This window comes from Acomys minous (genome assembly GCF_964271855.1).
Source record: "Acomys minous genome assembly, chromosome: 1".
NCBI classification, from domain to species: Eukaryota; Metazoa; Chordata; class Mammalia; order Rodentia; family Muridae; genus Acomys; species Acomys minous.
The window spans coordinates 131392175-131418680 of NC_140483.1; the positions used below are offsets into that span (position 1 = coordinate 131392175).

A 26506-nucleotide genomic window follows, 5' to 3' on the forward strand; every position below is an offset into this window, starting at 1 on the left:
CAGAGTCTGCAGCCATGCAAGGCGTGTGACATGCGATATTCAGTGTTAGGAAAAACAGTGAGCAATCAGAAATGTTAGATCTGGGAAACATGCAGGGACTGGAAAGGGTGAAAGGGTTTCATTTCAAAATATTATCATTATAATTTTAGAAGAAGGTTGTGTTAAGATCAAGAGGTAAGAAGGAAAGAATTAGTCAGGATATAAAAGTTGAGATACCTTAGTGGAAAGATGACACCTAATTTAAAATTTCCTTTTAACCCTCATTAACAGTTACAATTTCTGCATGAGCAGTTGGCTAACACACATTAGTGAGACTAGGGGAGACACACAAATGTCTTCTAGCCCTGCTATTGAATATATTTCTTAATGGCTGCTTCTTGGGGGAATATCCAAGACTGCCCTTGTCACCTGCTGTTTTGTCTGGCTTTACATGCAAAAAAAAAAAAAAAGCTATATGAAAAAGAGAAAGGATGAAGAGGGAAGTTTAGATGACTGAAGCTAAAAAAAAAAAAATAATAGCAGGCTTGGCTGTTTATGTATGGAACATGGATGCATTTAGCCATATGTAAAATAGATCACAGAACTCTATAGAAATATATGGAAGAAGTAAACAAACAAAAACACAAAAATAACTTTTCTAGAATCATATTGATTCGCATATTCAATTGATCATATTCTCCATCAAAATAACATTGTCTTGTCTATGAGCTGACAGAAACGTGCATCTCATGATAATATGTGATACTTGCACCACATGGTGCCTTACATTGTACATGACAATACTTAGGTTTAAGTTATTGATTTAAATTGGTCTTCCAAATAATTATTTTATCAAATGTTTGTGGAAACACCTCACAATTCATAACAAAGACACGTTTAAAATTATTTAATTAGCAGAGAGCTGAGAGGTGAAGGGGGCTACTAGTAGTGAAATAATTAGAGAGGAAATGCTTTAATATAAAGAGTAATTATAGGTAGGAGAAAAGAAGTAACATATGTGCTAAATTATAAAAGAACCCCGGGAACGTGAACTGCATGAAGGATGAAACTCTTCTGTTAAAATCAGCCGCTGTTCAGTGAGGACACCCACCCCCCCTCCCGCAGACACTGCTCATACCTGCTTCACGTTCATGAGTATCACTTGACTGCTGCTTCAGAATTTCAGAGATCTCAAGGCAGGGTGCAGACTGTTCTACAATCACTGAACTTCTCTTGAGAATAAATTCTGAGGGATTACACTCCAATAAATCATTTAAATAATTCTGGTGAAATGAAATATATTAATAAATGTTCTAGTTACAAGAAATAACTAGTTTAAGTATTAGATATACATGTATCTAGCAAAGTATATGTGCTTTCAAAATAGTTTCATATAACAGTATATGCCCATAGCATACAATCTCAGAATTACAGTTTATATTTTACAAATGGGGTTTAGTACCTTCTCAAAGTGTTAAAGTAATTTCATGAACTTCATGAAATTCTAATAACAATTCCAAGGAAAGATCACTTTGAATTAACAATGTATTTTAGCATTATTTTAGGCAAAATGCAGATATGTCTCCTAAGTCCATTCTGCTAATTTCCCAGCATCCTGGTACCACTGGGTACAAGGTGATCAATATTTCCATCAGCCCCCTCAGGCTCCCGGCTTTTATCAGACCATGGCACTGAGGCACCTAGCAGTGTTTACCAATGAGTCCCACAGCTTTAAGCTAACAGTGAAAATGCCTTTCCTCTCTCTGTTTAACACTTTCATAACATGAGATTTACCTGTTCACTTCAAAAGAGAAACCAAGAGATGACTCTCATGTACTGCAAGTAGATTCTGAGTGGAGTGGACTAGCAGTTACATAAGCAATTCACGTTGTAGATTTGGTCAGTGGGTCTCATTGCCCTGCCCCTCTGCATTCCCATATTTTACACATGACTTTCATTGAAGAAGTATAATACTGAAGACCTACCATCTACCACATCTTTCAGAATAAGGACAGAGTTTATCTGATAAACAAGTCATTTTGGGGAACTGCAGATGCTCCAACTGTGAAGTATTAAATGTGGCCCCGCTCAGATACATAGAATGGGGTTCCAGTTGACTGAACACAGCCTGATAAGCTCTGCGCAGCTCAGAATGCTGTTTGCTCACATACTAATGTTAAACAAAAGAACCGCAGACTGCAGAGAAAGGATGCGGGTCAGACCAGTAAATTGCTTCAACCCTAAGGCAGCCTTCTGAAAGAACAGGCATGAAAGAAGCTGATATGAGCTTTTATGCAGAATTGTTCTGTTTATTACCCCTGTTAAGAAAATGATGGTAAGTGTCTTGTTAAACTATATATTTTCAATAAGACAAGAGGACTGACTTTCTCTAAACAAGATGCAATATACCACTGGTCATCCCTGATAAACCACACATCTCTGCTCCGTTATTGCTAGATTATGAACACAATAAAAAGACAATAATAAAGTTGTACACATGAAATCATAAAGGCTATTAGATTGTGGCTTAGCATCACACAACCTGACTTGTCACTGGGAATTCCAGGCTAATAACAATCTGTCATGGAAGAGATCCAGTTCATATAAAAAATCCACTATTATCCATTAAAACTTTGTTAGTTCTCAATTGTGAAAACTATTTCAAATGAATTGCTGAGACAGCTTATTAATGCAATAAGAATAAAGCTTATCTTTGTGGCAAAATATAAACTTATCATGAGTTGAGCATATATATAATCTTATTACTAAAATGGTAACATGCTAGTCACTATTGAACTTTCCCCATGTCAGGGGTTAGAGATGAGGGAAATTGAGAGGAAGAGTCTGGAGTTTGGCAGACTTTCAATGCTTTCCCTCGGGTTTCTCCTGTCTCACCCGTCTCTCTTCTCCCTCACCTCCTGCAGAGACACTCCCTTTCTGATCCCTGTGTTGGGACAAAAGAAATGAGGGAAGATCCCAGGGCTTAGGGAAAAGCTGATGAGAAACTCCTAAGAGATAAGCAATCTCTCCCTTCTAAGTCACAAAGCAAGAAAAGATTTAACATCAGAGGGGTTCTTACAGGAGGAAGAAATAAAACTACAATAGGTAAAGACAGAATAAAGAAAACACACAGGGGCAATTGTACTAACAATAAAAAATTAAAAATTACCCTTTGCTTTAATCCAGAATAACATGTCATTGAGTACTACTTTGACATTTCCCTGCGGCTTTTCTCAACAAGAAACAAATGAAAACAATCTTGAAAGCATTCTGTGAAAGGCTCAGCGCAGGAGGCATGTCCACACTTCGTCATCATCAGACAGTCTCACAATGGAGGTCAGTCTTAAGTTTTCACACCAATAAAGGCAGCAGACTTTTCATAGAAACTACTCAACTCTGGTCCCAGATGTTGTCAAACAACAAAATTGAAAACTGAAGATAGAAACATACAAACTACTGTAAGTTTTCCACAGGAAAAACAGAGTGTAGGGAAATGAAGGTTGTCTTTTTATTTTTATTTTTTGGAAGGAACACAAGAAGCTCAGTATTAAAGAGGTAATCGCTCACCCTCAGCTAGCAGAGATCAGGAAGCCAGGCCAGTGAAGTGGTCATCACTGCTGGCTATAAGGTAACACTGGATAGCTCAAGAACAGATTAAAGGAAAGGAAAGTGGTACACAGAGGTTTAAAGAAAAGTATCTAGATCTAAAACACAGACAAATTAAAACAAGACTCCTCTCATAAACGAAGTGAAAACACAGATGATACCAAGATTCTGACACTATGACATTGCAACACTGACGAATGGTCCACGGAGGGAGCTGTTGACACAGTTCCTGGGTGGACATCCATCAGAAGAGCAGAAGTGGGGAGGAGATAGAACGCAACTGATTCGCTAACTTGAAATGAGTTGGCTGAAGGTGTGTTCCTTTAAAGTACAAATCTGCTGTCTCAAGTATCACCTCACACAGTACTTCCAAACCTATCTTCCTGGCCTGTCTGGGTAAGATCTGAACTCACAGGTTACCTTTTAACTTCTCAGGGCAGAGGCAGACATTAGGACAAAGTAACAAATAACCGACTTCACCAATGAGGACAGCAAGCACAGAGCAAAGTTAACTGTGACAATAACAGCCTCTATGCTTAGTGAGTGTTGATGGGGCTAGTGTATTAGGTACAGAGCCTAGAACAATGTTTTCAGAACAGTGTATCCTCCAGCTGCCTCCGCTCTTCTTTAGGAAAGGTCTGGAGAGAGCACGGGTTGGTTTCAAGGCCCCTCTGTATACGCAGGGCAAGAGGATATCTTTTTGCAGGATATCTCATTCCAGAATACGTAATGGGTGCATCCTTTTAAATACTTTGCGTTTCACACATCCCCCCCCCGCCCCGCCCCGTGCAGAACTTTTGCAGAGTAAGCTTTTCTTTTCCTTCTTTTTCCTTGGCAAGAGGCACTGACAGGCTTCAGATGATGAAAGTAGGAGATATTATCTGCGGGCTGAGGATTCCATCTGCTCACAAATGCTACCCGAAGACCTTCATCCTCCTAATAGGAAATGCTGTTACAGAGTAGAGGGATCTCCGCTGAGCCTCAGAGGTTGCCTGTAGCAGAGAACAGGGTAGAGTTAGAGCAAGACCCCAGAACTGTATGTCTTTGACGTTTTTCTGCTTCAGTACGCCCTTAAGAAATCGGAAGCACATGCGCTTCTCCTAGTCTAGGACTGCATGGATACAATTTGTACAAATGAGGTTTCTTCTTTAATAGACGGCAGACTTCCTCCCTGCTCTTTCTATTTCTTATATCTCTGTGTGAAAGAATCAGCTCCATAAGGAATGTTACATAACTTGATATGCTTATATGTTTTGAAGTTAATCTTTGAGAAATACATTTTCATAACATAAAGACATATAAATATTTCTTATAACTATATATATAATATATCCAATTTCACATTTTCATATTCTGTGACTCAAATTCGTATGCTTTCAACAATTGTATCTTACTATCAATTCTCAAAGCTAACCAACAGCATTGGCAATAGCTTACAATGTTTGGCATCTAAGTGGCCTCAGTGGCAGATGCATTAAATAGTACATTTTCTTTTGGTGTGAAGATACCATGAACAAGTCAACTTAAAGAAGAAAGAGATTATCAGGGGTCTACAGTTTCAGAGGGTGAGTGTATGACCATCACGGTGGGGACATGGCAGCAGGTGAGTAGGTGGGAAGGCCTAGTGCTAGAGCCATAGCTGAGAGCTCACGTTTTGAAAAAATAACCACAGGCAAAAATAGTTTATTAGAAATGGGGTACCAGATTTTGAAACTTCAAAGCCCATCATCAGTATCATTGACACATTTCCTCCAACAAACCCAAACTACCTAATGCTTTCCAAACTGAGGAACAAGCATTCAAATATACAAGTCTATAGGGGCCATTTTCATTCAGATCACTGCATCAGATACATGATGCAAATCCATTGATCACAAATGACTACAAAATTCAATAAGTCAGAGTGCTAAAGTTTTAGCATTTGATTGGCTTGATATTTTGATTTTATTTATAGCCAATGGAAATAAAAAATAATTATTAAATAAAAACAATGTGTGAGTATCCAATAACATTGTTTATATTTGGAGTGTACCCTTAAGCCATCACTTTTCTGCAAATGATAGAAGAAGGTTTTCTATGCACTGGGCCACAGCCCTAGTTTCTCTTCTTCTGCCTCTCTCTTTCTCTTTTTTAAATCTTCCTCCTAGCCTCTCTCTTACCTTTCTTCAGGACAAGGAGTAATTCACTGAGGTGAAATGCCCCTCCCTCCATTGCATGCTCATGCTTGATACTGAGTACCCCACTGGAAAGCTGTTTGTCATGAACATGGTATACCAGATTTAATAGGAGGCACGCTAAAAACTCACTCTCTCGCACAATGAGTCGACCATCTATTTATAGGTGTCACCTATTGACAAGCAATCAAAATTTTAAATGAACTCAACAATTGAGAAATATCTTCCTCTTATCACATGCTTCTCACCTGAGTGTCATAGTGGTGACTGAAGGATATCTATGTTTTGGGGGGAATTATTTTTTGTGTATATATATATATATATATATATATATATATATATGTTTAAAACTATTTCATTGTGTTAAAATGGGTCTTGATAGGGAAGGTTGCTTAGTTATGCTCTAAGGGAAACACTCAGCCATTTTTAGACATTTCAAAAGGGCTACAAGTCCAACATTAGTACTTATTGATTTTTGTCTTAATTTTAAAACACAAGCCATTATAGACTATTGATGTGGCTCCCGTTTCTATCTCTTTGGTGATTATCTCCATCACATCTAATGTACACAGAGATTCTGAACATAATTCTACACAATGTTGCTGTAGATGTAACAAACAATACACATCCCAGGCAGGGGTGGTAAAGAGAACGCACTCATGAGAACTGCAGACGGTTTTAAGCTTGTCCTGCTATCAGGTGTGACCTGACACAATCAAAAAACATTTGATATATGTGCTGCAGTTACTAAGGCTAAACTCTTGATCAATATGTCAGATTTCAAAGGTGATTGTGGCCAAGTAGACTCTGGATTATGAAGAAGCTAAATGCACAAAGAATAATGGAAGGACACACCAGGCAGGGTTGCCTACATTTTGTATATTACAGGACAGAGTACACGATGACCGATCTATAGATGCCTGCTTACTGCAGAAGGCTGTAGTTTGTGGATCATATGAAGGACTGGAAATGTTAAATAACATAAGTTGATAACTAGGAAAAGGAAGACTAGCATGAGCTCAAACAGTAACCTCCAGTAGTTCCATCCATTTGTGACTTTCTCTGTCCGCACCTAAGTAGCCATTAACATGATAATACTCATTAATCCTGCAACACACACTCATCTGCCATCCTCTGTGGCAGCCCATCTGTGTACATGGGCAGGAAGAAAATTCACAGTTTTAACTGCCCAGGGATTAACTGCAGAGGAACCACTGATTTTCCCTAATTCTTTGCTAGGAAAGCGCCCCTTTGTTTGCATTTACTGAAGCACCTATTTACTTTTAGGCTTTCATCACCTCACCAACATCTTAAATAGAAGCTAAGCAGAGATAGATTGCATGGGAATAAAAACACCTCAGAACAATCAAGCCAATGTCTAATGTCGTTGTTAAACTTTCGGATCCCATGTTTATGTCTTGACTCAAGAGCCTTATATCAGATCACAGAGAAGAGAGGTGTAACGATCACTAATTAATGGGGTATGCTCTACTGATTTCCTTTATCCAGTTGATATGAAATGGGGAAAAACGGCATTTTTATTACATGAATTGTTTCTTCAACAATAATATATATATTATATATGTATATATATATATTAATCAGGCTATAAGAGCAAAAGCTTCAGGGCTGGAGAGATGCTGCAGGGTTGATGAGCACTGACTGCTCTTCCTGAGAACTCCGGTTTGATCAGTAGCACCTGCAAGGCAGCTCTCATCCCTCTGTAACTGCATTCTGGGCCCCACTGTCACCAGGACGTGCTACACAGATATATAAGCAGGCAAAATGTTCACACACACACTTAAAAGAACAATTCAGTTTTTTTTTTTTTTACTAATTATTAAGAAAAGCACGGGGATGTCTCATTTTGCCATGAAATTTTTCACTCAAAATTCTTTGAGCTATAGCTCTTCTTAAAAAAAAAAAAAAGTAATACATGTGAAATTTACAAACAAAACCTCTACTATAATGCAAATGTAGTTAACAAAAGAAACCCATAAAATACAAGAAGCATTATCGAAAGAAATATAACCAAAATACTTGTAGGGAAAAAACAAGACTGTAATCAGAATCCAGTGGGCACAGGAATAAACCCCAGCACACAGGCCTGGATGCCTGACTTTTCCATTTCGGTTCTCAGGTCTGTTGGAGCACCAGAGCACTGATCTGCTATGATACGGTAAACATTCAAGTAAGTATTTCTAAAAGGAATCATCAAGCAATCCTCCTGACTGCTTTGACATCAACGTGACCTGTTATTTTGCAAAACTGATTACAATTAAGAATTCATTTTGTCCACATTTGGGCATACATAGGCATTATTAAATAAAATATAAATTCTCATATTTTATATTATATAACATTTATATTATGCAAAATTATATACATGAAGTATAATTTCTTTTTTAATTCATTATTTAGAATATCCTAAAGTGCTTTGTGTGGGATGTTAAGGAGGCTTAGATGCAAAAATGTTCTATATCAAACTGTTTAAAGTAAAACAGGTTTGCTCTCAATAGGATTTAATGAATGCACTGCACCTGTGAGTTCAAAGCTCACAGTGGTGGTGCACGCCTTTAATCCCAGCACTTAAGAGGTAGAGGCAGGCAGATCTCTGTGAATTTGAGGCCAGCTTGGTCTGCAAAGTGAGTCCAGGACAGCCAGGACTACATGAGAAACCTTGCCATGAAAAAAACCAAACCAGCAACAACATCAAAAAACCTGTAACTGAAAAATATTAGACTTTAGATTCTGTTTCTTCACCTATAAAATATGGGAGGGGGGTGTGTGGATACAAACCCTAAACAGTTAATGTGATCAGTGCAACTACAAGTGCCACACACAGAAATAGCATGTCATCAAAATAGTTCATATTATTAGCACATATATTTTCTAAGCTTATTTAACAAATATAATTTCTTTCTAAGTAACTGTTTGAAATTAAAACTGTCATAACTCACAGTAAAAAGCTCATGAGTTAAAATTGGAATATTTTCATGGTTAGAAATATTTATATGATAACATCTCCAAATATAAGTGCAGCAAAGATCCTTTTTTCAAATAATGTATGAAGAACAATTAAAATCAAGTCAGTATATTTAAGGAAATGTTTATATACTTAAAATTTGATATTTGAGCACCTTGCTTTGGGGTAGCTACTTCTGAACATCCTTCCCCACTCATCCATCACGAGTGGAAAATGAACAGCTGTTAGAAAGTGGACACAATAAGGCAAACGCTGCTATTTAGCTTTTGTTTTCTTTCATCTCTCATTCGAGATGCTACTAATAGAAATGACACTAAAATCTGTTTATGGCAGCAATTCCGAGAAACAGCATCTATGGAAATAGAGCATGAAGCAGGAAGGAGTCTAGCAAGCTCAATTTGGGTCTTTAGCACTAATAGCCTAGATTTGGCTCGGAGATGTACATGCAGGAGGTGATACCAAGTTCGACGGGAGCTATGCAAATAGTCCTAGCACAAAATGAACAGAGCGCTTTATGTCTAGAAAGTTGGAAGTACACTTTCTATATAAGAAAGCCACAAAAAGCTTCACATAAAAAATAGGAAATGCCCTGTTTCATCCTCACTGACACCAAAGAGATACTTTATAAACAAGAAATGTTTAGGCTTTGTTTTTATTTCTCCTAAACACACTAATGTTCATATTTCTTTTCAAAATTCTATCAATGCACAAGATCTGTCTTGTGAAATAAAACACATTTCTTTTCAGTGACTTAGAATATGTGGGCAGTCATGATCTATCAAAGTCACTGAAAGACTTGAAACTTACAAGAAAACATTCAGAACTTCAGCTTTACTAAAGTAAAACCAGTGCATTTGCCTGCATATGCAATGATGCAATCACTAAAATAAATGTTCTTGCTGCACTCAATTAAGCATTGTATTGTACATGTGTGTTTATTCAATTGTGTGACGATACAGTGATTGAAACACACACGCTCAGCACATTTGTCTCAATCTGTAGTGCGTTTATTTAAATGTACAATCAATCACAGGTTTCTGCTTTTAGCATTTCCCTTGTATTTTGGAGCACACTGCAGATAGTATACTGTGAGTTTGCCATAAAATGATAAAGAAGCTAAATGCACATTAAACCTAGGAATATAAAATTTACGTTTCAGAGAAAGAATATATGCAACTAATAAGTACGAATGAACAACTTGTCAATACACACACATACAGACAGACAGACATACATACAGACAGACAGACACATATACGTATATAGGAGTCAAAGTCGTGCTGCACTGCTCCTGTTGATAGCTGACTGTGCGTTTATCAGTAGCAATATTTATTTAATCATTATCTTCAAAAACATTCTACCCTATAGAAAAATGTATGGCACTTGAGTCTTATTCCACATCATTGATTATTTAAACCATGCTTCTTATTATGCTCATTATGTTTGATTCCATAAGTTCTGTAACTCTTTTCTTTCTTTTTATCTGATCTCTGAGCTCATATTTGAGGGACAGAAGAGCATATCTTGTCATTGTGAGGAGTAGGCTTCCAGAGGACACTGTAACTCCCCCATGGGCCTAAGTTTGAAGAAACTATTGAGAGCAACTTTTCCCCTTCCTCATTTCCTGGCCTGCATCCTTTTATGTAAACTGTAAATTCTTAACATATTCTACTGTAATAATGGGTTCATATTCTAAATTCCATTTTCCATAAATGCCTTAATAGAGATGAACATCCTTCCTCCTAGATTTTTGGTCATGGCCTTCTCTACCCAGAAAGCACTTTGCTTCCATGTGGAAATTGATCAAGATTTCACATCTTGACAATCTTAACTTGCTTTTTCATTATTTTAGGTAGCTATTCCTAAAGATAGCTATAGTCTTTTTAAAATTCATCTAGTTACTCAATTAGAATTATTAATAGGCCTCAATATTTAAGACACTGTGAACAAAGAGCAAAAGAACAGATACCACCCCTCTAAACAGAAAATTTTAAAAAATCTAAAATTGTAAATTTCCACATTTCACTTCATGACTCCATGACTCCATAAAGCACATGCTTTAATTTGTGAATTTGTTTGAATTTTTATTTGTGTCTCTCTGTTACTTGTACCACATTGCTTAAGGGTCAGCCTGATGACTCTTTCTCAATCTTTTTCTCCACACTCAGGAAACTGAGTATGTAGTCACAAGATACCAGTAAATTAGCTAACAGAAGCACAAAGGAATTTAGTTCTTACAATAACACATAGCAACTATTACTGTACCCTGAGCTATAGGAACTACATAGCACTAATGGTATATGTAAGCCAGTCTGGGGTCTTACAGGTTTCAGACCAGCAATGAGAGTTGAGCTGAGATGATTCACAGTACAAAATCTTGACTTTCAGGTTCTTTCATTGTATCCCTGTGAGTACTATGACTGGACTCCAAAGAGAGTGAAGCATAAATTCAGAATAGGTATTTATATTTCCTTGGTTATATAACTCATAAATATATTTTAGACATAAAATAAAGATCTTAGAACAATGTTGTGGTGGTTTACATGAAAATTTTCTCCCCTAGGATGACTTTCGAAGCCTTGGGTCCCCGATGGTATAAGTCTCTGAGAGGGATTAGGAATTGTGTCCTTGCTGGAAGAGCTCTGTCACTGTGGAGAGCTTTGACATGCCGAAAGACACGTACATTCCCCCATTGGCTGTCTGTGTCCTGCTTGCAGTTTGAAGTGTGATTTCACAGTTGTTCTAGCCTCCATGTCTTATCTCCATCATTATGGACTCTACATGTCAAAAATGGTAAACTCAATTAAATGCTTTCTTTTACAAGTCACCTTGGTCATGGTGTTTTATAAGAGCACTAGAAAAGCAACTAATACAAATGTGAGTGATTTTCCTGTTGTAGTAATTATAATTACAATTTGAGACAAAAAAATAATGTATTATTTTCAAATCTTCTAGTAAAAATGGTTTGAATTACAGTCATTTCGATAAAAGGGCTAAAGCAAAGTTTTCATATTCCCTTTGTATCTAAAGTAGCAAACAAATCTATGACATTTCTGAAAAGAAAAGAAAGGGTATTTAATTCCATTGCTGAAGGAAGCTTTAAAAAAGAGTCCAGACTATAAAAATACTGAAATTATTAATCAGGAATTTATTTTACTGATTTATTGAGACAGAGTCTCACTATACAACTCTGGCTAGTCTGGAATTCAGTTTGTAGGTCAAGTTGGCCTTCAACTCATTTGGGAGATTTGAGAGCTTCAATTTCCAGACTGCTGTGACCAAAGGCATATGCCACCTTTCCCAGTTTAAGCATAGCCATTAAATGCTTTTCAATGTGAGATCAGTGTGGTTTTAACTATAAAGAGTATTCAAATGCAGGCATCAAAATATTCCAGAAAATTAGTTCAGATTTTATCCTTATCTCTCTTCCATGAAGCATCATTTTTGTGCCTACACAATAGTAATATAGTTTTAGAAAAGATAAAAGATAAAAGCTGGAAAACATCACTTAAGGTCAATGTGTTCACTGAAAGAGGATTTTAAAGCTTAAAATGTTAATAACAGATATGGTTTCCATACTTGTAATCATAGAACTTATGAGTCTGAGACAAAGAAATGATCACTTTTGAGGCCAGTCTGGACTGCAAAGAGTTCCATGCCAGACTGGGCTACACAGAAATACCCTATTTCAAAATAATATACCAGGTAAAGTATTTATATTATATACAAAGTAGGTATGATTAGTTAGCAATAGATGCTAAACATGTCTAATAATGTAAAAAAATAAATAACCAATTGACCATCCATTATTTTATTTACACTTATTTAAAAGTTTTAATCCATTTTGTCCTGTAAAAATGAATGAAAATGAGGATATGACCACTCCCAGCTATGGTTGAAAAGAAGGGTTTTATTGTAGCTATGAAGAAGAGAACAACGAGAGATACCATGAAGAGTCCAGACTAAGCATGTCCAGCAGAACAGACTAGGCCATGAGAGGAAGGTGGGACAGAGGGAGACAGTGAGAGAGGAAAAGAAGAGAGATGGATACACACAGACCAAGAAAGGAGTCATGAGCCAAGCTGAGAGACCAAAAGAACAAGTGAGAACCAAGAGACTACATAGCCAATAAGTCTAAGTTATAGAGAAATCAGAAGCTGGGCAGCGTAGGTGAAGCTCAGCCTCTGGGTTGGGAGGTTCAGTGTAGGGTGTGTAGGGTGCCGGCCAGACATGCTGGGAGCAGCCACAGGTGAAATTTGTCTTAGGCTTCTTAAGGATCTGAAATGATCTTTTTCCCACTATGCAGAAATCCAATGTTCAGGGTGCTTTCTGAATCCTGGTAGAGGAGTCGAATAAGCTGTGAGCCCTGTAACTCATTCTCACTCAGCATTCTAGAGTCTGAATCATTTCCTGACACCTCAAGCTCCAACCCCATCTGAGATTATCTTTCCTCATAGCCACCATGGAGTCACCAGCTACCTAGAACAAACAGTGTACCTGCTTCAGCACTGGAGACAACTACCTTCCTGCAGGAGAAGGCTACAGAAGCCACAAGGATCCATGTCAAACTGAGACTGGCTGCCTCCTCTCTACTTGGCATCTTGTTTCCAACAAGACAAGCTTGTCAACTGATTCTAAGTAGCTTTGTGAATGAAAACTAGATTCTGTCCACCACTGCTCTCTTCTCATTCAGCTATTTAGTCCTATTGCCATTATTTTTGCACAGCAGTACCTATGCTACTGACATTACTTCTTTTATATTCTTTAAATATTTCTGGCCAAGTTCCTCCTTATGACTGATTTACTATGTGCTCCCATGAAACCTGAAACAACCCTGGTTTTAGAGATTCTTTCTCCATGACACCTACACCCTTATTTCACTCTCAGACAAGCTCTGGTGTGTACCACAAATATGATCATACATGGACTCACTGTAAGAGAACTTGTCTTCATATTCCTTCAAAAGGAAAAGGCATCAACAGACATGCAGAATCATCAATAACTATCACACACTTAGAATATCCACTCTAACTATGAATGATTACAACCAAAGGATGATGACAGTAATGCCTTCTTGAGGCTGTCTCTGGTGGTATCAGGCAGGCAAATGAACCTCAAAGAGGTAACAATGAAAAGTCGGTTCAGATTGACTTCAACAACCTGGATTAAGATTCCTACCACTATCACCAGGCTGTTAATCAGCCTTTGATTCCTAGCCTTCTGAATGGAAGAACAGGTATTTTCTGGTTTCTCTGGATGTCTGTGGATATAAGAACCTTTGCTCCGTGTACACAGCAACTTCTAATGCCATAACGTTTATCATGGGCTGACATAGTGTACATACTTTGTTTATAACTGGAATATAAATTCAACAAGAGCGGGAGTGTATTTCCATTTTGAATACTTCCCTATCCTTATAATGAAGATTATTAATATGCTGGGGCTACATGAGTGAGTTAAAAAAAATTAAAGAAGTAATTTTGAACCTCAGAACTATTCTATCCTAGCAAAAACTTCACAGTACAGATAAATATATCATAATAGAGATTTTATAAACAAAGAAACAAACAAAATGTAGCTGACATCCAATAACAGTGTGCTCTTCCAAGACATTAAAATGGGCTACGTAAAAAGGTAGGCTGTTGATGTTGAACCGTGGACCCTTCATACCTTTTCACTTTTAAATGCATTGTAGGCTCAGAAGAGCACAAAGCCATTTTTGTTCTAGCAGATAAAGAATTCAAGCTTAGATGGAACTACATATTTTTTGATGTTGTATATTTTGGTTTTTCAAAAACCAATGTATTGAAACTTTGTCATGCTTCCACATTTGCAGAGTGGGTCCTGAAAACCCTGTGCCTTATTGCAGTGCCCTCTTGGATATGTGAAGTGCTTAGCAATGAATCAAGCAATGCTGTCTGCTCTACCAACACCTTGCTAGCAGACAGCAGAGGGAACTGTCAGTGCATTTAGCAGCAGAGAGTTAGAACCAGGCAAAAGGAGGCACTAACAGCTTAGGTTTATGTATCAGGCCTGGATCCCTTCTCCCTTTAAACACTTCATTTTATTGCCAACGTCCACCCTGTGAACAACTTCTAACTAGTTGCGAATGATATTTCTAAAAGGTTGGTTGTGCATGATAAAGAAGCCAGAATTTCTAATTTCTTGGCTTTCATTCTGGGAACTTCATTGTCATTCAGATGAAGTTTTATGTTACCTGTCCAAGTCCCTGAGGACTTCTCTCCTCTCCCATTCTCTCCAGACATTGCCTCCTCTAACCTCTTCACCTCCTGCTCACAATCTCAACCATCTGGAACAATTTCTTATTTTTCCCTTGACAAGTGTCATAGCTAACTTAAGATGCCTTAAAAGTGTTCTCTCCTGAGCAGGTACTCCAAGCTATCTGGAGGAATACATGAGAATCTTGTGCATGGTAGCTCCCTCCCTGTTAAAAGAGGCTGCTGGCCTTTTATGCTGTCTAATCTACAAACCCTCCTGTCTCCCTACTCTCCACCTTCCTCTTTACCAAAAGCTTCTGTAAGTCCCAGAGAGTTACAGCCCTGCATAAGAAACACCAAATTTCTCCTTTGATAAGTTACAAAAACTGCTACTGTAGCTACAAATAGGAGCAGCATTTAGCGAGAATCCCAGTGAACAACTTTCTAACTTCTCTGGTTGCTGTGGTCTTTGGGGATTGAGGTAAATTTTCCAATTGAAATTCCATATGGATTGTTTAGAATTGATAAGCAAGGCTGATTATAATTTCAATAGAGAACTGAGGAGCTTAGTAGGGCAGCCATTAATAATAATAATAATAATAATAATAATAATAATAATAATATGAGTGTTTCATAAGATTCCAATACCAGAAAATATAAATCAAAAAGATTTGTGGCCACCCAGTCTTGGAGTACAGTACCACACAATTCCCACCATGGAAATACATAATAGATATTATATAAGGTACTTTGTGAATGACCCTGTCAAAACAATGTCTATGATTTTATTAGTATTTTCCAACCTTGTGTTTATATAGAATCCTTCTTTTGAGTAACACATAGCTAAATATTACCTAGCAGAGCTGTCAATTACAAGTTTCAGATGTTATCTGATGCTATAGGTTAATCCATCCCCAAAAGTTTCATGTGAGGAGTCACAAGAATATTAGCACCTCCCCCTCTCTTTTTCTGTCTCTTTGTCTGTCTGTCTCTCTCATACACACACACACACTCACACACACACACACACACACACACACGCGCGCGCGCGCGCGCACACACACACACACTCACACACTCACATACTCATGAATAATTGGTAGCTATTAAGATAATTTGAGAGAGAGAAAGATGATTTGTCTTTGGGGATGCAAAATTCCAACTATCTAAAATCAAGAAGGTCTAGTCAGTCAATAAACCTCGTAGAGTCTTTAATGGAATAAGACTTTCTTTCTTTTATTAGTTCCTAGTCTGTTTATAACACAGTGTATCTTTAAAAATTTATGCAACATCACAAATTTTAGTTTCTTAATATCCTTCAGGATAACTCTCTATGAAAACCCTCCACTCTCTAACTCCTATTTCATTTATTTTTAAATTTTTAAATTAAAATATAATCACATCATTTCTATACTGTTTCCTTACTTCAACCCCTCCAAGGCACCCAACTAAAATTCATAACTTCTAGCTTCTTTTTCTTTTTAGGTATGTATTTATTTACTTAAATATATAGCACACATATATTTTACACATATATTCACATATATACATATGTTACAATATTGTACATATTACACATATTATATTTAATATATATAGTATATATCAATATATTTAACATATATATATGGTTGGCCCATATAATGTTACTTTTATATTTATATAAGGCTTTAGGAACAATACAAGTCCTGAATCTAACACTCAGAAGGCAGAAGGTACAAACATTTTAAAGCCAGAAAAAAACAGGATGTGTACTGTAGGGCTGTTTTTCTTAGAAACAACAGCAAGGCTACACACATAAAGTCTCAATAACAGGGATACCTAAACATGACATGAACAAGGATGATAAACTAGACATGCTAACATGGAAGAGGGAAATCTCATGGGCCTCAACTCTAGACAACAAACTACAGGTAATTAAAGAATGTTGAGAGCTAGAGAAAATAGGTTTTCTCATGGAGACTACTTCAAAAGCATCATTTTAAGTCAGGGTTAAGTAATTCAAAACTATCTCATTACCAAAAAAAAAAAATACTTTCTTTACAAAGATTTCTACAGTTTGGAAGAACTTGATGCATGATTTCAGTGTCAAAATGAAGAATTGTGTTTTTCAATTCCAGCTTTGCCCTCCCACCGTAGGAATCTGCTTATCAGGGCTTACCAAAGGCCTTTCAATGGTACTTTCTCTGTAAGGGCTTTTAAGATGCGCTTTGCTGTAATTCTACATTGTGTCATGTCCTCCAAATGTAATTTAATTTTACTCTAACTAATCATAATTGATTGTGTAGCCAAGGATTTGCCTAAAAGTCTCTGTGGGACAGAAAACACTTTAAGCATAGTGTTTTTGTTTGTTCCATTCCAGAATACTCCCAATAAAGGAATATCAAAGTTTTTTCTAGTTAAAACACATTGTCCCCATACAGACATTAATGGCAGAGTGAAGACTAGATCCAGGCACCTTGAGGAAGGATGTTTTCACTAATGTAACGGTACAACCAAGGAAGTGGTGGGTCCAGGATTTCTTCCCTTCCTTGTGCTCATAGGAATCCAAGGCTAGCTTCTGTTTTACTACTGCTGTTCATTGCTCTTTTATGTTGTAGCAATAATTTAATAATGAGATGTGAGGATATGTGAAATTACTATGTGAGTAAAGATGTGCTATTTTTGGATTAATGTCATAAAAAGAAAAACTATAAAAATCATTCTCATAAATAATTATTAGAATGATGAACAGAGTACCCTATGAGTTGAGTTGCCTGTGACTTGCTTCCTGCTTTCAGGGGGCATTCTAACTCTAACTCTGTGATCACTCTCAACTCCTCGTGCCTCTGCTTTTTCACTTGTTAAATGCCAAACAGCCTTCATTACTGAGCACTGAGTAGTATCAGTGTGCTAAGTATTAGGTAGTTTATTGATATTAGCATACAAAAAAATCTTAGTTTTTATTAGAAGTCTATGGGGTAAATAGTCCCATTATAGATGTAAGTAATATCAGCTCAGAAATTATCCACATGAATTGACTATAGATTTTCATATAAGTACAATTCAGCTGAAGCAATAGTTAAACCCAACTCACGAGAGCTAGATCATGTTCTGATAATTTAAGAAAATACACACTGAGTGTGACATTCCTTATTAGAGTACAAAACAGTAGGTTTGGCCCCACAGAAGTCTCTTTCTTTTTTCTTTCTCTGCTAACCAAAATTAGGAATTGCACTAAATCAAGACTAAGAAGCTCTGGATCTTGGAAGGGTTTATAGAAATTGGGATCATGACTGCAAAGTGACTTAAAAGTTTAAGGCCATCATGAATGTAAATCTCTGTAACTTGCTAAATGAATACCACACCTCTGTACCTGCTCGCTTGCTTTTCTTGGATAATCATTCCAACGAGACCCTCTATTTTATGAGAAGGTTCAGATCTACATGTCTACTGAAATTATTTTCTAAGAAATAATACTTGTAAATATATTATCTTGATATTGTTCTCTTTGTCAGCATAGGTAAAATACCCAGAGAATAAATTGACTCTAGTCAAGTAGCCCCTGCCTGCCTTCCAGAGAGTTCTTCCTGGTGTATATTGATATTTGAGTTGATACAGTAGGAGTCTGTTTTGTGTTCCATTCTTTGTCACTGATGTTCAGATTTTAACTTGAGCATACAATCCTTGATTTTAGATTTAGACACCTAGAGAAATATGCTTACACACAAAACTCATTGCTCTTTTTTTTCTGGCAGTTTTCATCAGAGTCACTAGTAGATTTCTTTTCCTCAACACACACATGGAAATGTAGGAAAACAGCATGTGTAATCAAAGAAGTGCCAAAAGTATGCAGATGTAATAGGAAAACCCAGCCAATCATATAAATGTTTAAATAAATACCCAGATGTTAGATATGATATAGATAAAGCATCTGGCACACCCGCTTTCTTTTACTTCTCATTCAGCTGTTGGGTACCATGGAAGGACAGCCTCCTTCTGTGCTTAAAGTTGAAATTGTAGAAAGAAGAGAAGGATGTCAAATGAGTACTGCTCCTCCTCCAGAAAACACTTCCCAACCTATGGGTTCTGACATCATAAATATTCGTGAGTGACAAAAGCAAATTCCACCCCACAGTGTCTTTTGCTTGGAACTGCTCCTTTTAAAACACGTGTCATAGGACACAAAGGCTGATTGGCATACTGCAAAGATCTCTGTATCACACCAATCTATAGACTGGGAGATGATCTTTAGATACTGCCATGTTCTAGCCCCAGCAAATGAAATGTCGTAAGACACCCAGATTAATTGCCACAGCATAAGAGGCTAGTCTTTGGGACTAAATCTCTGTAAAAGCACCATAGAAAATCTTTAATTATTACAAATATCATTATTTTGTTAAAATAAACTATATCAAAAATTAAAAAGCATAACATTTTGTTTAGATATAGTTTATCACTTATATTTTCATAATACATTTTAAATATAACTATTAAAATATCAGTGAATTAAACAAACTTTGCTATCTCTTCATTTTAATCAGGAACATTTTTATTATACTTAATACAAGAGATATAAAGTATACTACAACAAAGCATTAAGTGAAAATGAAAATATACAGTAAATATTGTATCAACTATAAAAATATCACAAAGTCATCATATGTATATATACCTTTGTATAAGATATTAAAGAGTACCATGAGCTAAGGCAGGGAGACAAAGTGGGAGAAACACTCAGCAAAAGCGCTGAGGGAAAGATGGGCATGAAATTTATAGACAGTTGTGAGTAGGTTTTCAAAGTGGCATGTGACAGAGCCAAGCACAAATCCTCTTACTTATTAACAAGATTTGTCCCTGTGCCTGTCAAACATTGCTTTGAAAGTACCTGCTTTTGTGAAAGTTACACTGCTTTTCCCTTCCAGGTTTACTCCTAAAAGATTAATGTATAATCTCTTTAGGTTTCATCTTTTCATTTCTGGGTATACGACAAATTGTTTTGAACATTATTCATACATGCACAAAAGAATATAGACACTAAGTGTTTATTGGGACATATTTAAAGTCCCAAGAGACACTAATTTCTTTATTGGAAACAATCATTACATCAAAATAATCTCTAGATTTACCATTAAAAATTTACAGCTAATGGATTTGTGCTTTGACACCATAAGGTGGTTGTTTCCAACCTTAACAGATCTGATTGTCTACTTTTCACAAGTATTTTACAGTTCATTTACCACTGTGAAATGAAATTCATAGATACTACAGCCATGTTGGGTCTATCATTAAAAAAATTGAATGACATATCTGCTTTCAAACTACAAAATAAAGAAGATGATATAAAAAGAAAACACACCATAGAAAAAGAGTACATATTTTGAAGTGTGAACATGTAAATCTTCCTGTGAAACGAAGACAAGAAGTCTAACACTAGTGTATAAGCATGAGTCATTCTAGGTTTGTTAGAAGCATCAGCTACCAATTAAACTGAAGTATTGTCATTATTTTGGTGCAACAATGCTGCAAACATTTTCCATTGTGACCAATAATTGATGAAGTTCATAACAATTTTCTCATGTTAGTTTGATTCCTAGAAGACATAGGATGTATTAAACAGTATACAAGCTTATAATTATGGGGCTGATTGTAATTATGCTGTTGTTACAGGGGACTTAACTTTGGTTCTCAGCATCCAAGTTGGGCTGCTTACAACTCCATAGTATCCCCCACATTCTTCCGGAATATGTGGGTATTTACATTCAGACATTCACAGACCTAGACACACACATACACACACACACACACACACACACACACACACACACACACACATACACATGCATGCACGCACAAACTATGTGCACACACACACATCACATAACTAAAATCAAAATATAATAAGAATTAAAAACTTTAGCTCTAAAATGGAAATGGGGTATAAGTTTAGATATTGATAAGTGGGTATTTCAACTAAATGCATGTCTTTCTCCTAAGGTGCTCAAAAGCTCTATAAGCATGCATCAATTGATCTCTCAATAAGTTGGACCTTCTTGAAGTGCACAAATATCTAGCTTCCCCTGCCTAGACCAAATCAGTGCCCGCACTGGATGAAATCTATTTCCAACAGAGGCCTAATATATACCGTACATTTCTTGACCTCTATTTAATGTATCCTGCTTGCTCCATGTAAACACTATGCATTATTTGGAGGGATTAAAGAAAACAAAATCTATGTCATTTATAATTTCCTATCAGTCAGAGGCCGACTTCGATGTTTAAGTCCAGACAGCTCTTGGTGAAAGGCTCATGAATTTTATAACAAAGAGTATAGACAAACATTTCATTCTAATATTTAAACATATAGAGGTTGAGCACATGGGCTTATCATATGCACTGGGGGACATTTGAATGAAACTTAAAGTATCACACATACTAGGGATGACTACTGAGTTTAAAAAGAAAGAATAGACTTTTGTAGGTTTAACAGTCCACATGCATAAAGACTTTAGAGAGAAATTCTATAATGTGTAAAGCATAAAATGAAATGAAATGCAGAAAGAATGGGGTGGGGGAAGAAATACAGTGGTGCAAGCTGTTGTTTTAGAGGAAAGAATGCCATACAACATGATATGGTGTTAGATTTACTATTCCATTTATCCATTTATCCTTAAAACAAACCAACCATAGATATTTACCTTTGAAATATAAAGTTGCTATTTCTGAGCAGCACAGTTTTACAGAACCATGGATTTACGGTTTCACAAGGTATCAGTCACACTTCTATGGCATTTGCTGATATAAATATAAAAGCTTCATTTTAAAGGATAAATAAAGCTACACTATTATCTAAACAGGGTAAAATTTAACATCCATGTGGTTTGTGGAAATTTTTGATGTGCCTGCTGGCTTTTCAATAAAAATCAATTATGCCTTAAATGCGAGCGGTAGTCAACATACTACAGACTATAAATTCAATTTCATACTCAGAAATATGGATTAGCTGAACTTGATGCCCTTCCATTGATTTCAGAAAGCAAAAGCTGATAAGGTAAATAATAGTAAGAGGCTCTCTGACACTCCACATCAAGTTCCGGATTTCCATATTATTTTTGTAAGAACTTTGCAGTCACCACAATATCCTCCTTGTGAAATATGTATGATGAATAGATATTATATGGATTGCTGATTCATCTCTCCATACGGAATGGATATTTGGCTTTCATAAGTCAAGGAAAGTGCTGCAAGAAAAAAAATAATATGCTTATTTCCCTAGGCTCAGCATGAAGTGTATGTCAAGCAATTGTGAATAAATCCTGTGAGTAATTAGAACCAGATTAAACAGTGAGATTCCACCTACAAATAAAAATTGTATAAAGCCAGAATCTGTAATGCTCCAGTTCTTCAACATATGCTTATGTATATGTGTATGCTTATGCAGAGGCAGAGAGAAAGGAGAGAGAATGTTTAAACACTACGAGAGAGAGAGAGAGAGAGAGATAGATAGAGAGAGAGAGAGAGAGAGAGAGAGAGAGAGAGAGATGCAATTGTTCTGCTCATTCAAGAGATACCTAAAATGGCTAGAACCTCAAAGAAGGCAGAATCTTCAAAGGGGAGAAGCACTAAGAATTCTAAGAAATTATGATTGTGAACAAGAAATGTATGGTAGTTTTCAGATTACTGGAAAATCCAATCAGATCTGGGGCTGATTCCTTTCCCCCATTAACATATAACTCTCATTTTATGGAACTATCCATGTCCACACCTGGAACATGTCACGACTTAGCTATTCTCATTTCAGTAAGCCTAGTGAACTCAGCTTAAATCGCAAGCTCTGACTATTTCTTCCACAGGGCCTTTTCCTGCAACATGACTTTGCTTTTCTCACAAACAAGGGTTGCTTTGTACATATCTAGCTTGTGAAGGAAACAAAATTATGGTCTTGTCAGGCACAAGATGCACATTCTTAAAACAAGGGTACCACAGCCTTCCTAGGAACTATAAACTTTGAGATTTCATATTCTCATTTTCATAAAAATCCTTCTGCAAAAAAATTTACACTTGAATATCTCAAGATTGAGATGAATAATTTGAACACATTTATGGTTTTTTTCATGCTGATTTACAAGAGGCTTCATGAATGGACAGTATTCATGTAAGTGGCCTGTTCAAAATAGTGAGACCACCAAGAAAAATAGATTTTGTAGGAAAAATTTTGTTTTTAATGTTATATGAAGTTTATTAAATGAGCATGGGGAGAGAAGGAAAAGGGGAGGGTTAACCCAGAGGAAAGGGGAAGGAGAGAGGGGGGTAAGAGAGAAGGGGAGAGAGAGATAGATAGAGAGAGAGAGAGAGAGAGAGAGAGAGAGAGAGAGAAGAGAGAGAGAGAGAGTAGAGAGAGTAAAAGGGAGTAGAGAGAGGGCCATGTGGATGGATGGTTTGCCCTTTTATACTACCCTGGAAAGGGCCATGCCCCTGTGACAGGTAAGCAATGACATCACTGGTAGGCAGACTGAATAGTAAATATTTTTACGTATTTCGCCATAAAATATCTGTTATTCCTTCTGATTGTTTTGCTTTCTAGAGGAACCATACAGGAACATTTCGGCAATTATTCTGGGCTCCCTTTAAAAAATATTAGTTATTTATATGATAAACTGATAAAAATAACAGAAAAAGTAGATATAGTCTCATTCTGATATTTTAGTTATTGACTTGTTAGAGGAAAAAAAGTCAAGAAGCATTTCATTTCTGCAACTCCTTGAAAGCTATGTGCATGCATGTTTGTTTATAAATACACTGTGTTGTCCTCAGCATGTTTGTTTATGAATACACTGTGTTCTCATGGCAGGAAATATGTGGGGAGGACATTTCCCACCATGGTACTTTACATCTTATTCAGGACAAAGAACACAACGATAAATCATATTTGTCTTATACCACTGTACACTCCTATCTATTAAGTGTAATGTTTCTGATAAATATTTACTATAGGAATTACAACATTTTAACTTCTAACTTTCAGTTCAAAAAGAATACCACCTTAGAGACCAGTGAATACAAAAAATGCCACAGCCCACCCTTTTCATCATACATTGTAATGCAGCTAGATCACAGGAGGAAGAAGCACACATTGTTTATGAAAAACAATTCTTGTAGATACACTTGGAAAGCTGCAAACATTCATAAACAGCTACTCTTTGGGGATAGAGAAAAACTGCCATTAAACAGGTGTTAGAATTTAAATGACATCTCATTAGTGACTCCTTTTTGCAGCTCAGAGACAAATAAAACCTTCATTTAAAAGCATTAGTGCTATTCCTAAGGGTTTCTGGTATCATAATGTTTTGTTTTATGAAGATATTTAGCTTCTTCCAGAATTCTTGCTTATTTATACAGAATAAACCAATTGCATTTGCAAGTTTATCTGAGTGTGAAGTCAGGGGGTGAGTAAGATCTCCTCAAGTATTTTGTTTTCTTTACACCACTTCTCCCCCCCCCCGCCCCTTACTTTCCCCCCACACCCCACACCCCACACCCCCACCCCAGTGTTCAGCATGTCCATGGTCCATGGGGTTGTAGTAGTAGTACAGCACTTTAAAGAAAGGTATATTTGGGCTGCATTTCTGAATAGAGATTTAGTCTTTGTTTCACTTGCTCTCGATTAAACAATTTACCTTTTCTTGATGTCAGTGCCATTAACTATTTTGCCAATTGCTCTCGTAAAATGTGAGGCTGCCTCTATAATTCAATAATTATAGCTGAACATATGAAAACTCACCTGCTGATTTGGAAATCCATCTTTCTAACATGTATAATTCCTTCATAGAGACAACTATCTGAGATTACAAAATATGAATCTAAGGTACATCACTCAGAATTTAAGTCTCAACAAACAATTTAAGATCATAAAAAGTCATTGGCTTCATAGTTTTGAGAACTCCCAGTCCATAATTTTATTCAGCTGTCTGAGATTTTTAAATTCTACTTATTGTAATTGACCACTGTAATTCAGGATTCATTTTCTAAGGCAAACATTGAGTCTTAATATTACTTTGTGTTAATATAATAGTTACTAATTATTGCTGATAAATTACCATGATGTATTTTGATAATGTAATGATGAGTGAACCATATCTGGCTCACAAAGTGCTTAAAGTTGAATGGAGACAAAGTTTCTGGGAAAAAGAGATTAGATGATCTTCAAGTGTGTATAATAGTTAAGGACTAGTGAACAACAACAACAAAAAAAAAAAAGGTTGGCAGGTGAAAGTCACAGAAGGAACAAATGATAATGTGAGAGAATTGGAAGAACTGATGATCTGCAATGCATGTATGGCCATGTATGAACTTCTGAAAAGTGGTTTGGAAATGAAGACTGCATTTGTCTGTATTTATAAGAACAAATGATTATAGGTTGTTGTTAGGGATTATGCAAACATAGCCTAAGTCTTTGCTGGGGTTTCTACTGCTGTGAATAGACACCATGACTACGGGAATTCCTTTTGTTTGTTTTGGTTTTTTGAGACAAGGCTTCTCTGTATAGCCCTGGCTATCCTAGAACTCACTCTGAATACTAGGCTGGCCTAGAACTCAGAGATCAGCCAGCTTCTGCCTCTTGGGTGTTGGGATAAAAGGATTCTGCCACCACTGCCCAGCCCATGGCAAATCTTACAAGGAAGACATTTAAACGGGCTGGCTTACAGGTTCAGAAGTTTAATCTATTATCATCACTGCCAAGAGTTAAACATCGTGATTACCAGTCATTAGGGATAGAGAGAGACACTGGGCCTGGCATGAACTTCTGAAATCCCAAAACCCCAGTAACATACTTCCTCGCACAAACCACGCCTACTCCAACAAGGCCTCGCATCAAATTATGCCACTCTCTATGAGCCTATGGAGGCTGTTCTTATTTAAACCACCTGTCTTAGTTAGGATTTTATTGCTGTGAAGCGATACCATAACCAAAGTCACTCTTATAAAGGAAAACATTCATCTGAGGGCTGGCTCACAGTTTCAGAGGCTTAGCCCATTATCATGACGGAGGGAAGAAGTGAAGTGTCCAGGCCGACTTGGTGCTGGAGAAGCTGAGAGTTCTATAACTTGATTCACAGGGAACAAAAGGGGCCTGCATGACACATTGCGCATAATCTGAGCATAGGAGACTTCAAAACCTGCCCCTACAGTGACCCACTTCCTCCTACCAGGCCACGGCTACTCCAACAAGGCTGCATCTCTTAATAGTGTCATTCCATACGGGCCAAACATTCAAACCCACAAGTCTACGGGGACCAAACCTATTCACATCACCACACTACCACAGCCTAGTAGCAAAGCATAGTAAATTAGTGGTTGTAGATTCTCTTCCAATAACGGTGACTTCGCTAACTCACGCTAGGTAGTTAGCAAGGTTTCCAGTAGCAGACATGTTAATCCTTCTTGTTGAGAAGGTTTTAAGTACCATTAGAGAGCTGATGGTTACCACAAGCTCTACAGCATCTGTAGAGATGCCATTCTGTTGTTGATGTGGTTCATAGGTATCGTGGTGGCTGGATAAGATT

General features: G+C 36.8%; 1 long non-coding RNA gene across 1 annotated transcript in view; it reads right to left on the reverse strand.

The window, feature by feature from the left end:
* Positions 1-1361: 1361 nt before the first annotated feature.
* LOC311603752 overlaps positions 1362-26506 on the reverse strand; it is a 688670-nt gene continuing 663525 nt past the window's right edge. Inside the window, exon 5 of the long non-coding RNA XR_014781233.1 lies at positions 1362-4577. This is a non-coding gene — a long non-coding RNA (uncharacterized lncRNA). The remainder of the gene's footprint in view (positions 4578-26506) is intronic.